Here is a 16792-nt window from a genome sequence, read left to right on the forward strand (position 1 = left end):
TGTCCTAGCCATTCCTCTTTCTCCTGGGAGAGAAGGTGAAGAGGCACCAGGGTGACGCTGGGGACTGTTGTCATGCAGGGCTTCAGTTCCCCTCCATAGAGATGCTCATGGCTCATGCATTTATGCATTCCACAAATATTAATTACAAATCTATTGTGTATAGAGTGTTACACTAATCACTTAAGAGCCACATGACAGAAGACAAGAGCATAATAATGCCTTCTATTTCTCATCCTTCAAGCCCAGAGCGCGACAGCAGCTTGGAGATCACGAAGCAGCTTCCTCTTGGGGCCCAGAAGCAGGGGAGAGGGAGGAACCCACCAGGGCTCACACAAGGTCTCATTTTATGGATGGGAGACAAGGACCAGGAGGGACAGCACACAGGGCTGCCACCCTACCCTGCCCACAAGTGGGTTAGTGAACTGGAATCCAAATGCCTGCTTTTTCTTTGATTATCAGGAAGCCCTGCTTTAAAGCAATGAACTTCTCTTCCCCAGAGTTCTTATTCTCAAAGGGAAAGTGCCAGGTCTGGGTCCAAGGTTCTGGAGCTCAGACCTGCAAAGGGTGTGGTTTGCTCAGGAGAAGCCCAACGAGTGCACCACAGGGAAGCTGCAGGGACACAGGCAGGAGGCATAAGAACCCCAGAGGCAAGTGACTAGCAGGGCAAGAGACCAGAAGAGCTGCCAGAGCTCCTTGACCATTAGAAGAGTGGGCTTTGCAGTTGGATTCCACTGTATTCAAGGTGTGGGTTCTGGACAGTCTTTTTGCTTCCCCAAACCTCGACTTCCTCATCTCTGAAATAGGAATGTTAGCTCCTTTCCCACAACCCTGGATCCCCACAAACTGTCTCATGTTGAGATCAAAGTGACTCGAAGATGCTGCGATGATGTCTGAGAAGCTGTCTGAGGCCCGGCACCCCTGTGAGAGGCTGGCATCAGGGATCACAGGTGCATCCTTAGGGCCCTGCCACCAGCGGGGAGGGGAGCCTCTGCTGCTGTCCCGGCCTGTGGACTTGGGGATGTCACCTTCCCCCCCCGACCCTCAGTATCTTCATCTTCGTGTAAGGCACTGGCCTAGATGATCCCTTGGGACCCTTTCAAATCTCACATTCTATGGGGTCTACAGGAACAAATACGGGATGGGGAGAGAACCTGGAGGTGGGCTATGAGTGACGTGACCCGACGGCAGCAGTGGGCAGCAGGAGCAGCAAGATCTTCGTCCTGTGAGAGATGGGGGAGTAAAGTGAGGGCAGCTTCGGGGCTGGGCAGAGGAAGGTGGTGCCACGTGACCTCTCTGGGAGCAGAGTCCTGCTTTCTGTCTGAAGCACATCCTTAAATCCGCGAGACCCAGACCACTACCCCGAGAGTTAGATCGAATAGGAGCGAGTTTGCCTGTCCAACTGCTATGTTGTGTCTTTATTTTCCTTCATCTCAAAGCAGTTTTCTAGTTATCTTTGTGATGTTCCCCATTGGCTACCCCACCCCATTGGTGCTGAGATTACAAGTGTACACCACCATGGCCAACTAGGTCTAATTTGTGTATAGTGTCATTCACTTCTTCTATTTCCTTGTTAATAAAATTTCGTTAATAAAATTCTATCCATTATTGGAAGATTTTGCTTCATAAATTTCAAGACTTTGTTGTTAGATGCTTACATCTTTATAATTGTTGTAACTTTCTGATATATTGACCATTTTATCACTGTAAAATGATATTTTGCAATGATAACCTTTTTGTTTTAAAGTTTATTTTACCCACTCCAGTTTTCTTACACCTTCTGTTTGCATAATATTTTTTCCATTCTGTTTTTTTTTAGAAAGAAAATTGTATTTGGAATGAAAATATAGAGCTCATCCCTGCCATTTTCTCTGAGGAGGAGGAGAGGGCTGGGTGGGTAGGGGAAATGTTCCCTCAGAGTATAACTGAGCTTGCCTTGGTACAAAAATCCTCCACAGTAACAATGACCTGACCAGAGTTAGGCGGTGCCTCCAACCTGGGCCCCAGGCCTGGCTAGGCACAAACTGGTCCCTGACCTGCCACAGAGGCCCTCGCTTGGCAGCCATGGCCTGGTGTGACCAACCAGCAGAAGCTGAGGGAGGACGGGCTGGAGGGGATGCAGCGAGGGGAAGGGGCCACAGGCCATGGTCCTAGGCACCCCCATTCTCCATGTGGCCAAGCGGCTCCTCCAGGAGGTGCATGAGGTCCCTCTGCTCCTTGACCAGTGCCCTCAGTGCCCAGCTCCTGCATGACCTCCTCCAGCTTCCCAGCCTCCCCAGCCCCTGTGGGGGTGCCACTGGGAGGGGCATCAGCAGTGATGACACCAAATGTGGAGGCTCCTGGACGAATGGAGCTGGCCGGCCGGCTGTCGGATAACACGTTTCCCCGGCTGGCTTTCAGGTCTCGCTGTTTGCTGGGCACATAAGCCTCCTGGGGAGAGGTGAGAACAGGGTCAGCATCCTGCCTGCTCACCCACGCCCCAGCCTCCAGGGCCGCCTCGGGTCATGTCAGGATACAGATCATTCTGGAGGAGCTGGACTTTCTTGGCAGTCAGGACAATGGGCTCACCCTTGTGCTCATGCAGTTTGTAGAACGGGGCAATCTCACACTCGCTGAACTCCAGGCCCCTTTTGGGCATGCTGCCTATGCCCCTCTGGGGCTCCTTGCTGGGGAATGTGTTCAGGAAGTGTATGTAGGGGGCTCATCTGTGATCTCAAAGTACCAGATGCTACAGTCATCGTAGCCACAAACGTAGGCCACACTGGTATCGGGATTGTGTAAGGGGAAGAGAGCCTCATTGCTTGAATCTAGCTCCTGCAGGGCCATAGGCTCTTTGAGGTTTTCTGGGTCCCAGAATGCCAGCTGCTGTTCACTCATGTGGCTGAAGCCTGTGAACACCTTGCCATCCGCCAGGAAGATAGCTGCATAGGTCGGGGCCCCTCTTGGGCTTTCTCCCACTCTGCAACCAGGGTGCCCAGGCAGGGGTCAATGATGCGCAGACTCTTGTCCTTGCATGCCATGCAGAAGAGGCTCCCGTTGCGGTTCCAGCTGACACTGTAGATGAGGTTGGGATGCAAGGTGTCCAGGCGGTACGGCTCCTCTGCAGTGCCCACAATCCAGATGAGCACCACATTGTCACTGCTTGCACTGAGTAGTACATTTGGAGCAGTGGGGTGCCAGGTGATGATACCCACCAGGCCCTCCAGCACCTCCACTGCCTCTGCCAGTGGGGAAACCAGACCATCCTCTGGGTTCCGCCACACCATGACTGTGCAGTCCTCTGAGTCACTGGCAATGGCTTTGTCATTGTGGGGACAGCAGTCGATGTCTAGGACAGGTCCTGTGTGCCCACACACTGTCAGACAGGCCTTGGCAATCCAGCCTGTCTTGTTTCTTCCTGGGAGCACCAGGAAGGCACCCCCACCACTGCCTTCTACCGTCACCTCCAGGAATTTGGGTTCACTGCTCAGAAAGTGCTGTCCCAGGAAACACGGGACACTTGAATGTCATAGCTCTGGTCATTCTTGACCAGCTGCCCAAACACATGCCAGAATTTGCTCTGCCACACTACTTTTTGGAAGGATATGTCAGGGGTGCCAGGGGCTGTGGAGGCAGCCTCAGGTAGCTTGGGATCCTGATCTCTCTCTATTCTTTTACTTTTGATGGTTTTGCACCTTTAAAGTGTGTCCCGTAAACAACGTATAGATGGATTTGGGGGTTTTTTATTCAGTATTATAGTCTCTGCTTCTTGACTGTATTGTTGAAAGCATTTATATTTAATGCTGTTTTGATATAACTGGACTTACAGCTCCCTTTTTGCTTTCTATGTATCTCATGTATTTTTTTTAATTCTCTTATTCCTCTTTTACTGCTTTCTTTTATGTTAGGTGAATTTGTTTTGGTATAACATTTTAATTTCTTTAATTTTTTCCACTCTCTATATTTTTTACTTATTTTCTTAGTAGTTGCTCTAAAGCTTACCATATACATCTTAGCTTGTTAGAATCTACTTCAGATTTATTCAAATTTAATTCCACTATGAAAATGCTACTCTTATACAGTTAAATTTCCTCTTCACCACTTTTGTGTTGTTATTGTTATTCCATGTATGCTATAAACCCAACAGTACCTTTGTAACTATTGCTTTATATAATTTTATAGCTATTTAAAAAGCTGAGAAAAGAAAGGAGAAATGGATATATTTAGAGTTTGCTACATTTATGTTCTTATTTATCATTTCTGGGTTTCTTCATGTGTTCTTACAGGTTTAAGTTACCATCTGGAGTCATTTCTATGCTGCAAACCACTTTGCTCCCATCTTCTTCCTTTGAATGGTTATTCACAAATTTGAAATATATACAGAAACATATTAGACTTGTATTCTCAACAATACAACAACGCACATATTGATTTCTGTAATTTATTTTTAAATCAGTTAAGAAAAGAAAGGAGAAAAAACATGCATTTATACTATACTTTAAAATTATATAATTACCTCTGCTGGTCTCCCCCCACCCCGTCTCTCTCTCTCGCAGATTTAAATTTCCCTTTGGGTTTATTTTCAACAAGAGACATGTCCTCTATGTCCTCTAGTACTTGTTGTAAGGTAAATGTAGCAATGAATTTTGTCAGGTTTTACTTATCTGAAAATGCCTTTATTTCACCTTCATTTATTAAGGATATTTTGGGGGGGATATAAGATTTTTGGTAAAAAGTTTTGTTTCCCTTTGTGCACTTAAAATATCATCCACTGATGCCTGACCTCATTGTTTCTGGTGAAAATTTAGCCATTTGTCTTATTGGGGTTCCATTTTATATGATGAATCATTTTTTTTTCTTGCTGCTTTCAAGATCTTCTCTTTGGTGTTGAGAGATTTTTGCTATGAGGTATCTGTGTGTAGACCTTTTTGCATTTGCCTTAGTTGGAGTTTTCTGGATTTCTGGAGTGTGTACATTAATGTTTTTCATGAATTGGGGATCTTATCAGCCATTATTTCCTGGATGTTTTTCTACCTCTATCTGCTTCCACTAAGCATATCTTGGTGCACTTAAAAGCATCCCACATTTCTCTGAGGCCATACTAATTTTTCTGCATTCTATTTTTCTCTGTGTCCTTTGAATTGTATATTCTCTATTGATCTATTCTCAAATTCACTTATTTTTTCTTCTACCCATTTGAATCTACTACTGCTAATTATTTTTCATTTTGATTGATTTAGTTGACAACTTCACAATTTTAATTTGATTCTTCTTTTTAATAATTTCTCCCTCTTTGAATATTTGTATAGCTACTTTGAAGTCCTTGTCTGTTAAATCTGACATCTGGTCCCCTTCACAGGCAATTTTGTGACTTGATTTTTTCCCTTGTGCATGGTTTAGATATTCTTATTTTTTTGCATATCTTGTAACTGTCGACAATCGGGTGCTTTAGGCAAGATATTAGAGCATCTCTGGATACTGATTATCTTCCTTCATCTCCAGGCCTTATTTTTATTATTTTATTTTTTCTCTATTTGGTAACTTGACTAGGACATTTAATCTAAGCCATTGTCCCCCAGGATAACAGTAATTTCCACAGAGCTCTCTTCAAATGTCTTTTTACCCTGACTTCTCTGTGAAGCTAAACCGTGTGGGTATTACACCCAGTCTTCAACCCAGGTATGGAGAAGGGTGGTGGCAAGGCACTGGCTGCTAAAACATGATTTCCACTGTCTTCATTTGTAGATGGATCAAGTTCCATTCTTGGTTTGTCCTATCCAGATTAATCTGAATGCCTAGAAGACCCCGGTCTACAAGTGATCTTCACACTTTCTCTGTCCATACTCAAGCAAGTCTGTTTCCAGGCACACTTCTCCCAGAGTCCCTGGTGATCGGCTGGCACCTGTAAGGGCTCAGGGTCTAGTCTGGTCCAGCCTTTTGACCACTGACCCTTGCCACTGGTGGGAATGTCAACCCTGGCACTTTCCTCCATCCCACAAGCTCTGGCCAGCTACCTCTCCCCTCACCAGGCCACCCAACTAAGGATTCTTGGCTCATCTCATTTCTATTCATTGATTCATATAGGTCCCCTATTCAAACCCTGGCAGGACCCCTGGCACAGAGCCTCAAGGGATCTGAAAATCAACAAGAACCAGTATTGCAGCCTGCCTCAACCTGGGCATCTGGCTCAGGGCTCAGCTTATGGCAGTGATGTCTGAGCAGAGCAGGAGGAAATTGCCCTGTCTGTCACTGTCAGTGTTATCACAGGCAAACACAAACATTTTGGAAGCCTAGATGGATAACTCTGGCTACAACCAGTGCCCAGAGATGTTGCTCAATGCCTGCTCAGGTTCCAGGGACTTTTCCATTACCCAGCATCAGCACTGTCTTATCTTTATGTCCCCTCAAAATCTCTGGGGTGAATCTTCCACCAAATTCTGAACCTAAGAGGCCCAAACAGCAGGCTCACACACATGAAGCCCATTACCATCCACGCTGAGTTTAACTCTTCCATTTGATTTGATCTTTGTATCATCCCCCTGTGGCAGGCACAATGAATACTGACTTCCTCCACTTTCTCAGTGAGAAACACAGTTCCCAGAGACTGTCAGTGATGTGCAGGAGGGCGAACTAGAAATCTAAGCAGATACACTGATTCCAAGAATAAAATGCTTTCTAACCTACTGGCCATTCTTGGCCTACCAAGAGGAGCTAGGAAACTTCAGGTTTAGAGACCCTTGGTAGTCATGTCTCTCCTTTTCCTAGGCCTTGGCCTGCCTTAGATAGCTCCATGTGTTCCAAAGATTTCCTACCGCTACTGACCAGACATTCTCTTTGACAGCCAACGCACAGAGCTGGTTGGGTGTGGAGCCAAGAAAATTGCTTGAAGTGCTAGAAATCTTAATTCAGACAGCAAAGTATGTGTGTCTTCTTGTTCCTTGCAATATGTTGAAGGGGCAATAGTGGCTCTGTTTCCAGAGAAGCTAACAGAGGCTTAGAGAAGTAGAACTCATGTTCACACATAGCCAGGGCCATCTGGTCCCAGGATCATGTCACGTACTCCATGGTAGAGATCACCCTGGTCTTCAACCTTCATGAGATGTCTGCGTGGAAGCTCTGGGCTCAGATGAGAAGATCGGGACTCTGCACTTTCCTTGACTGATCTTTCTGCAACCTCTGCTCTTCCTTCTCTTCTGATTTCATGGGCTGTGTGTGCTTAGAATGTGTCAGGAGCTGTTGTCATCCTTGCTAAGTGTATCAGGATGTCACCTTCTTCTAGATTATCTCCAACAAGTTTATGAGTGGAAATGCCAAGAAGGCGTAGGTCTATCTGGCAGAGTCAAGACTTGAATTCAAATGTTCTTGGCTTCTAGTCACACTCTCTCACTTCACCGTTTGAGACATGCTGATGATCAAGGCAAAAATCCAATCCTTTCCCCTAGTTTAACTAATGGATCAGATTGGGAACAGAGACACACACAGAATCGTAAATGTGGGAACTCTTCTTCCCTGACACAGACTTAAGTCTGTTTATTCATCTGTCACATGAACTTTAACATCTTCCTAACCTTTTGCTGCCCTAGTTCTTCAGCATGAAACAAAGAGCATTTCATCTTAGAAGCTCTATTTTCTTTGACTGCACCATCACAGTGAGATAATTCTTTCAACTTTACAGCTTTCTGCTGGAACTGGGACCTTAGAGATGGGCAAACCAGGACAAAAAGATCACGGTGGTTAAAGAATGCTTCTGGTCTTTCCCTTCATGAAAACTTCAGTAACATTTCAGGAATCATTTCAGGGTCAGTGTGTGAGCTACATGTCAAAGAAATAGAGATGTTCAGCCTAGAAATGAGGAAGACTCTAGAGCTGACATCAGCCCCCTGAAGAACTGTCATGTGGAGACTTGCCAAGTCTTGACTGGTTCAGGAGGGTGGGGTTGGAGACCAAGAGCCAGTTGGTATAAATAATAGAAGAGTTAGACATTCTCTTAACTGTGTTCTCAAGCACCTCCCCACCTAGAAGGAGCCCAGAGATAAGAATTGGTTGCAAGCCATTTACTTGGGAGGTGTGAGGATAACAAAAGCAAAGGAGGGGAGGGAGGCAGCTAAGTAAGAACTAGGCATTAAGCCAGCAATCACTGTGGGTAACTGAAGCTTAATGCTCCAGAGAAGCCCTCAGAATTGATGTCCCCTCCACAATGATCTCACCTGAGAATGTGATCTAAATATTTATAACCCAGACATGTTTGTGTTAGTGTGCGTATTAGGTTCTGGCAGACCAGGGGCAATCCAAAAGACATGAGTGCTGGCCTTTGGAAATATATGGAAACACATAAAAAGGAGTCCTGGGAGATTGACTGAAGGACTAACAACATCTGCTCCAGAGCCACAGAAAAGCTGTCTAATGAGGGGAACAATGCAAAGAAGGAGCAGAGGAGCAGGCTGTCCTTGGAGTGGTGAATTCTCCATCCTCAGTCCTGAGGCTGAGTGGACCACCAGGAGCTCTGGTTTTGGGTGGGGTTATAGGCCAGATGTTCTCTCAATCAGGCTCCAGATGCAAGGTTCTCAGGTTGCTGGTAGCCTGAAGTCTACCTGGCATAAAATGCAAGCCCTTCCTTTTGGTGTTGGTGGCTAATAATCTCAATTTCTTAGATATTGGCTTGCATGTAGGTGGAAGGACACCGAATTAGCAAAGTGTAAAGTTTACCAGCAGTGGGATTCCATGTTCTCTGTGGTTCAACTCAGTTTTTCTCTGAGTTCTTTTTTTTCTTCCTCTGGTAAGTTGCAATGGGTTGAGGGAGGAGATAGCTACTTATATCCAATTGCCCCATAGTCATATTATATACTTTCAAACTCTGATCACAAGTTACTTTTAAGTCTAACTGGGACTTTCATACATTTTCCAAACACAGTACCTTCTCCCAAACCTGAGTAGAATGAACATTTCATACAGATGGATGCCTTTCCATGGGTTTAGAAATCCACTCAATAGGAGCAGCTACCGTTTTTTTTGGTTTTTTTGGTGTTTTGGTGATATTCTATGTACTGCTAGAGGTGCTTCATACATAACTTTTTTTTTTCTGTACTGGAATTTGAACTCAGACACTTCACACTGAGCTGTAACCCCAGTCCTTTTTAATTTTTTGTTTTGTTTCACTAAATCACCAACTTGAACTTGTAGTCCTCTTGCCTCAGCCACCAAGAGGGCTAGGATTACAGGCTTGCATCCTCACGCCAGGACTGACTTTCTCTTAACCTTCAAACCCAATGAGTGAGCGAGACACTCGGTATAACCCTGTTTTAGATGAGGAAACCAAATATTTGAGAAATGATGTAAACCCGTAACCTGCCTCAGTTTATAATTTGTGGACATAACCTAAAATTTAAAATTCTAGAAATTGAGATTCAAACCCAGATTTCAAATTCTAAAAACTTCTCTAACTTATGCAGATGTGAGGAAGTGAGCTAAGTTAACCCCAAAATATCCCTCTTAGGAAAAAGGACATGGTCTGCATTGAAGAGAATAAACTGAAGACACATCCATCCATAATCTAGGACTATGGTTTTGGGAAAGGAATCGGATGGTATTGATTAAAATGTAAAAAAAGCAAATCTTTTGATCAACAAGCCTACTGCTAGTCTTCCACCCACAAAACAAAGCCTCAGTTTATGAAGATAAATGTGTAGGGTAAATTTAGGGGAGGGGCTGTAAAATCACACACACACACACACACACACACACACACACACACATATATATATATATATATTTTTTTTTTTTTGGTACCGGGAATCGAACTCAGGTCCTTGCACCTGTGCATCAGGCAGCGAAACCACTGAGCTAAATCCCCGGCCCTAAAATCACTTATATTAACAACAAAAAGAATGGAAGCAATTTCAACATTTACTGATAGGGGAATAGATTATATATAGGTAGTAGTGAGCCAAATAACAGAATATCATACAACACTAAAAAGACTATTACAAACTGGGCATGGTGGTGCATGCTTGTATTCCCAGCACTCCAAAGGCTGAGGCAGGATGATTGTCCCAAGTTTGAGTCCAGTTTTGGCTACATAGTGAGTTCAAGGACAGCCTGAACTACACAGTGAGACCCTGTATTAAAAAACAAACAAACAAACAAACAAACAAAAGATTGTGTTACAAATGCCAACTTACCAAATATTCACTTTATTGTATCTCTTTTTTTTTTTTTTTTTTTTTGATACTGAGGATTGAACTCAGGACCTTGGGTATGCGAGGCAGGTGCGGTGCCACTGAGCTAAACCCCCAGCCCTATTGTATCTCAGTTATACCTCAAAACTTTTTTTTCAAGTCAACATAACCCAAAGGCCCTCTTCCTTTCCTTCCTTCCTTCCTTCCTTCCTTCCTTCCTTTCTTCCTTCCTTCCTTCCTTTCTTTTTTCTCCATCTATCTGTCTGTCTTTCTTTCTAAAGACTGCGTTAGATCCATGTGTATTGACTAAAACATGTCATTGACTTGTCTTTGGGACCTATTTTAGTGGATAAAAGACAGTCTTAATGTTAAATGCATGATGTAATTCTATTTAAGGTACAATCACATATGCACCACTACATGACATTTATATAAGATAGAAAATGTTGAAAAGGTCATTCTTTAATGCTCTTGGTGAGGAAAATACAATTGGCAGGAAAAATAGGAAGACTTTTAAACTTTTCTTTATATGGTTCTCTATTATTTAACTTTTTACAACATACATGTATTGCATTTATAATTTTTTTTAAAAGGTAAAAAAAAAAAAAAAGCCAAATGAGAGTCAGTGAATCACTATAGGATCATAGCCTTCCACTGAGCTGACTAAAAGCACTTGCCTGCAAGGGAAGAGCCACTGAGGGCTTCACTGTCCTCTGGAGCTGGCCAGGGACATCAAGGCAGGAGCTGTCTTGGTTGGGACTGAGAGCAGAGCAGTCAATGCAGAAGCTGGAGTTTAGGCTATGCACATAAAGGTTAGTAGCAGGAGAAAATGTATTTCTTTTCCAAGTATCTGCATGATAAAAGATGGGATTTTAATAATTTCACAGGGTGGGAATTATAGCGGGCAGGACTTTTATCGCTGCCTCAGGCATTGGATTGACCCCACCGAGACCTCACTTTCCTCTGTGACAGCAGGATGATTTTCTACTTCATAATCTTTTCTCTCATTGTGGGAGGAAAAATAAATTCCCCTGGTGGCCTTCCTGTAGCCCCAGCCCCATGGAGAGCAGGATTTTGTTCATTCATTCTGCCAGCAAACACTTATTGAAGATTATTTTTCTACCTTTATTATTTTGCTTGTATCAGACATGTAGTATAGAAGAATTCCAAGAAATGTTCTGAACTATATGCTTAACAGTAAAGTTATTGAATCACCAGAGGCCGAGAGGATGAGGATCTTGAAATTATTCATACATTCATTCATTCATTCATCCACCCATCCATCCAAAGGGCATTTTTGGGGGGAAATAAAAATCTTGAGCTTTGAAAATGAAAAAGAATGGTGAACTTTCCTGCAGAAGAAAAATAAGGCTCATTTTATTCATGGTGGCTCTAGAGTACAGGACTTGGACCCTGGGTCATCAGAAGGTCTGAGGTGGGCCCAAAAGGAGGAAAGCTATTCTTGTCAATGGACTTAACTCACAATGGAGCAGTGAGCTCCTTCCCAGGGCGCTAAGTCTAAGTGGGAGCCATTCTTCAGGACTTTGTAGAACGGATTTAGGTTTCTGCTAGGGGGTTCACCAGCACCAATAGGGACCTTTACAACCACAAGATCCACTGGGTCTTTGCCTGATGGAACAGTGTCATCCAGGGCAGGGTACTGGCACTTCCTACACAACCCCAACTCCACCAAGGACTTCAAGCAAAGGCTTTCTCACTTCCCCGATTCTATCCTGTATCTTTCCTGTGTTCCTCTCTAGAGGAACCTGCTATGTCTGAGGTCACCTGGGGCACATCCCAAGCTTGCCTCCTTGAGGAGTACTCTTTGCTGAGCTCTTGCATAGGGCAAAGCATCAGTCCCCTGACACTGTCACTTTTGCACTGTAGAAAGGCTCAATGAACACCTTCCAGGTTCCATCCCCATAGGATGAAGGGAGCAGGGAATGAAGCTCATTCCTGGAGGCATTCTTCTTCTAATGAGGGAGAGAAAAAATACACCACTACATTGCTAGGCAGGGGCAACCAAGAGGAAAAAAAAATAAGACAGAGTAAGAAGGTTAAGAGTTAGGGGTGCTAGTTTTGATATGCTAATCAGAGGAACTGTGGTAGGAGCTGAGAGCAGACTTACACCAGGCACAGAGAGGAGGAGAGAACCATTCAGGGACCTGGAGAAGAGCAGCCCAGGTAGCGGAACAGCAGGTATGTTTCCAACAGGACACACTTGGAAGTTTGGACGAAGAGTGAGACAATCAGAGAGGCGAGGCACAGTGAGTGTAGTAGTCTACCTGCGTTGCCCTAGCTAGAGACCACAAAGAGGGTGGGTTAAATGGCAATAATCTGTTGTCTCACAGTTGTGGAGGTTGGAAGCCTAACATCAAGGCACCAGCAGGGTAGGTGTCTGGTGAGAAGTCTCCTTGACTGGCAGATCAATAGCTGGCTGCGCCTGCATGTGGACTTTTCCTTGTGCAAAATACACTGAGAACTCTAGTGTTGCTTTCTTAGAAGAGCACCTTAATTATCCCGTCTTAGTCACTTTTCTCATCGCTGGGACAAAATACCTGACACCCACAACTAAGGGGAGGAGAGGTTTACTTTGGCTCATGTTTTTTAGAGGTTTCAGCAGGGCAGAGATCTGCTCACAGCATGGCAACCAGGAAACAGAGTGAAGGGAGGAGGTGGACAGGGACATAAACCTTTTCAGGCCACACCCCTGTGACCCTCCTCTTCTGACCAGACTCCATCTCCTAAGAAAAAGTTACAAACTGCTGCAATCCACTTTCTGAAAGCCTGGCTGAGGGCATTAGGCTCTTGGAGAACATCTAAATATAAACCATAACAACCCCTTAATTCTAGGTCCAAAAACAGTCACACTGGAAATAGGGCATCAACATTTGGATCTGAAAGGTGTAGAATTTAGCCCTTAAGAGTGAGCCAGGTAAGAGGGGAAAGTGAGAAATGAGATTAGTTGGAGCCCATTTATCTGCATACAGATGGCTGCGATCCAAGGATGAGGGAATGGACTTGAGGTGGCAGTGGGGGTAAATGACGTGCCAGGGGGCCATGGTGCTGAGCTGGTGAGAGGGCTGCAAACTGGGGCACAAGAAGAAGGGCTGGTTTCAGATGGAGCCCGTAGTGCTCATCCAGTGTGACAGGAAGCTGAGAACATGATAGAACAGGGTGTGCCATGTAGGGAGGGAAGATGAGAAACTTCTCTTTTGGTTATTTCAGATTCAAGGCCCTGAACCAAAACTGAAGGAGAGATTGACAGAGGATAGGGTGTGAAATAGTCATCCCTCAGAATAAGAGAATGAATTGATCTGGGAAATGTGGTTTTGTTGAGCAGTGCCAAGGGCTCACTAGGTGTTTGTGATCTCAATTTAAGGTGAGATCAGTCAGCACAATTGTGTATTTTTCTCTAACTGCAATCTCTCCTCAGGTTCAAAGACTACGAAGGTAATTGTAGGTAACCAGGTTGAGATTCAGCCAACAGCCATAAGAAAAGGAGAGAGGGTAACTACTATGGGGAGCCCCAGAAGCTTGGCCGGGGGGCTGGGGTGTAGCTCAGTGGTAGATCACTTGCCTAGCATGCACAAAGCCCTGGATTCCATCCCCATCACTGCAAACAAGGGAGCTCGGCTGGGAATGGCAGGAAGTGATGAATAGAGAAAAGACAGTAGTAGGTCGTGGCAATGGCAGGATGGGAAGACTGTTAGCCTCATTTTGCTGATAAGCACCAGAGGCTCAGAGAGACAAATCATGTATCTAGGCAGTCAAGGAGCCATATTGTGGGGACTTTTGAATATAGTGCCAGGAAGGTGAGAAAATCAGACAGCGAAGCCTCTATACAGGTGATATCTCCACCTCCTTCCTCCTCTCAAGGGGATCCTTAAGTGATCCGATGTCTTAGTCACCCAGGATTGAGCATTTCCCAGGACATAGGCCTTTTAGTAATGAAACTGAGAAAGTCCCAGACAAGCAAGGTTGGTTGGTCACCAGTCAACACATGCATGCAGGCAGACAATCACACAAACACATGGAGAAAGAGATGCAACTAGTTGGGGCTAGAAGGCCCTATTACCTACATTGGACTAGTTTCTTCTCCACAGAGGTTGGAGTTGGGTTTAAAGGGACAGAGTTAGGGTCAGCTGTTACTGTTTCAGAAACAAATTGAAATGATATTTGGGAGGGAATAGGGAACCTTCATGTGGCTCAAAGTCCAAAGGATACTGAAGGGTAAACTGAGAAGTTCTTGTGTCCTCTAGCAGAGGCTGCCATGTCACTGGTGTCCTTGTGTCTTCTTCCGAGGCAGCTTAAGGTATGTCATGACAATTCCCTTAGAGCCCAATACTAGTTCTTTTCATGTGACAAAAGATCCTAGAGATCATTCTCTAGCTGCAATTAAAGCGAGGCATCTCCCAACAGAAGATAAACTCTGGATGGCAGGGATTTTTGACCATTTTCTTCACCATTTCTTCATGCACTTGGAGCAGCACTTGGCAGGCAGGAGGAGTCCAGAATAGGTTGAATGAACCAGATGAATCTTTTGTCCTTCATGGCCCACCTGTGCCACAAACTATTTAATTGTACCCTTTTCCACTTTCAAGTTATTTCCACACTTTGGATCTTATAATTAATGTCACAGTAAACAACTGTACCCAGATGCTTCTTCACATGTGTGTGAGCCTGTCTGTAGGATAAGTTCCTAGAAGTGGAATTGCTGAATTAAGGGTATGTCAATGAGTATGACCAAATTATCCTCGGTCTAAAATTGCAGTAATTTTATGATTTGCCTCATCATTTACCATACATTTTATATAGCTCCATTTTTCTTTCATTTTAAGCCACCTTTCAGTGTTCTGTCCATCCAGCCCTCCCCTGCTGGATACACATACAGCTTCCCTGGCTCAAGTTTGAGACTCTCTTAATTTTAGGAGCTATTTTAAGCAGCACCTTGCTCTGAGGCCACTTTCCCAAGGGAGGGCGAGGACACAGCGGGAGGAGAGGCAGATCTGCATTCAGGGATCCTGAACTGATGTGGAGAGAAGAGGCCCTAATGATTTAGGGATGAGCCAGGAGTGTCTGTGGACCGTCCTGAGCTCAGCCTTTCTCAAGAGCTTTCCCCTAAGCCCCACCCCAAACAAACATCCCATTTACCACTGTACAGATTCTTCCTGTCGAGTGTCCCTGTATATTAAATCCTCAGCTCCTTCTAATTACTTATCGATTAGTCCCAGGAGAACTCTAGCATAGATCGGGGAAGCAGGGAAATTTCTTTCTGGGCCTCAGGTGAAAGAGAAAGTTTATTCAAACTTTGCAAACTCTTGACACACAACTAATGAGTTCCAAACCCTATTTTTCTATCCTTCTTTCTATCTTTCTAAGTCCTCCAGTCCCTCCAACTTTCAGTTCCACAGTAATGTAAGACTTCTGAATGATGTTTTAAATCCCTCTCCTGCCTGCATAGCATTCCAGTGCCAATATCTCAGTGAAAACAAGAGATCCCTAGAAACTTCCATATGTCTCTACCCCTCAAAGGACACTTGACAAAGGAGAAACAAGTGATTTTTTTTCTCCTCATCAGTCTCTGCTAGACACCTTCAGGTGTCTGAAGTCTTGATGATGGTCTCTGCAGGTGGAGTAATATAAATAGGATGGCTTCACTCTTGTGCTGGGAGTTCATATATTCAGACTCTTGCCCATTCACTCATTCTCTGTCAGCCCACTGCTATGAGGCAGTTGAGCATCCACTTCCAGGCAAGCATTGAGTATAGGGAATAATGTGAACTGAGATGAACGCTGACCCTCTGGGATCCTGCCATGGTTGCCATGGGCACTGTGAAGAAACGCTATTCACAAGAGTTGGATCAATTTCAAGCCTCAGATTGCACATCAGATCTCTTCCCAAAAGGAAACAAGGGCTGGAGTGGTGATATCTTTTCCAGCTTTGCTATTTGGTCCTGATCTCTTAATCTGTGAGTTCTGCTCCATCAACAGTGATCACATAGAGTTAAGATACCAGATGGAGTGAGAGATATTAAAATGAAAAAAGGAAAGGATGTAGAGGGAAGAAAAGGGGGGGATTGAGTTCAAATCCTTGATAGTTCAGGACATATCCAAGTAAAATATTCCTTCCAGTATCTGAATTGGGCATGGTGGCTCACATCTGTAATTCCAGCATTTTAGGAGGCTGAGGCAGGAGGACCACCAAAGTACAAGCCCAGCCTGAGAAATCTGATAACTTAGCAAGATCCTGTCTAAAAATAAAAAATAATAAAAGGGTTGAAAAAGTACCTTAGTACAAGGGCACTGGGTTCAATTCTCAGTACCACAAAATAAATAAGTTTGTGAAATAAATTACCAAGGTAAGCAAGACTTGGGAGAGCAACATTTCAAATTCCTAGAATGGCTCATTTTTCCAACCTCTTCAAGCATTTTAAAATCATTTACATCCAAGTAGTTACGATAATTTTAGAACATTGACATCTATTCCTGAAACCTAAGGACTGTTGAAAGAATAAATGGATGAATGAGTTTTGTGAGGCAAGTTTGAATCATTCTGTGGTTTCAGGTGACAAAGAAGTGGATCAGATCTTCAGTTCTGACTTTTCACTAACTCAGTCTCATCCTCTCACCATTAGTCC

The 16792-nt window shown here is 44.3% G+C and overlaps 1 protein-coding gene and 1 pseudogene across 1 annotated transcript in view; one reads left to right on the forward strand and one right to left on the reverse strand.

Moving 5' to 3' along the window:
• The window catches only part of Asic2 (acid sensing ion channel subunit 2), a 1077068-nt gene that overhangs the window by 368817 nt on the left and 691459 nt on the right, over positions 1-16792 (forward strand). The gene's annotated exons all lie outside the window — the stretch shown is intronic.
• On the reverse strand, positions 2148-7041 carry LOC101724200 (coronin-1B pseudogene; annotated as a pseudogene).

This window comes from Heterocephalus glaber, unplaced genomic scaffold, assembly GCF_053883595.1.
Source record: "Heterocephalus glaber isolate CG9 unplaced genomic scaffold, H.glaber_assembly_v1.0 deba00001564, whole genome shotgun sequence".
In the NCBI taxonomy this organism is placed as follows: domain Eukaryota; kingdom Metazoa; phylum Chordata; class Mammalia; order Rodentia; family Bathyergidae; genus Heterocephalus; species Heterocephalus glaber.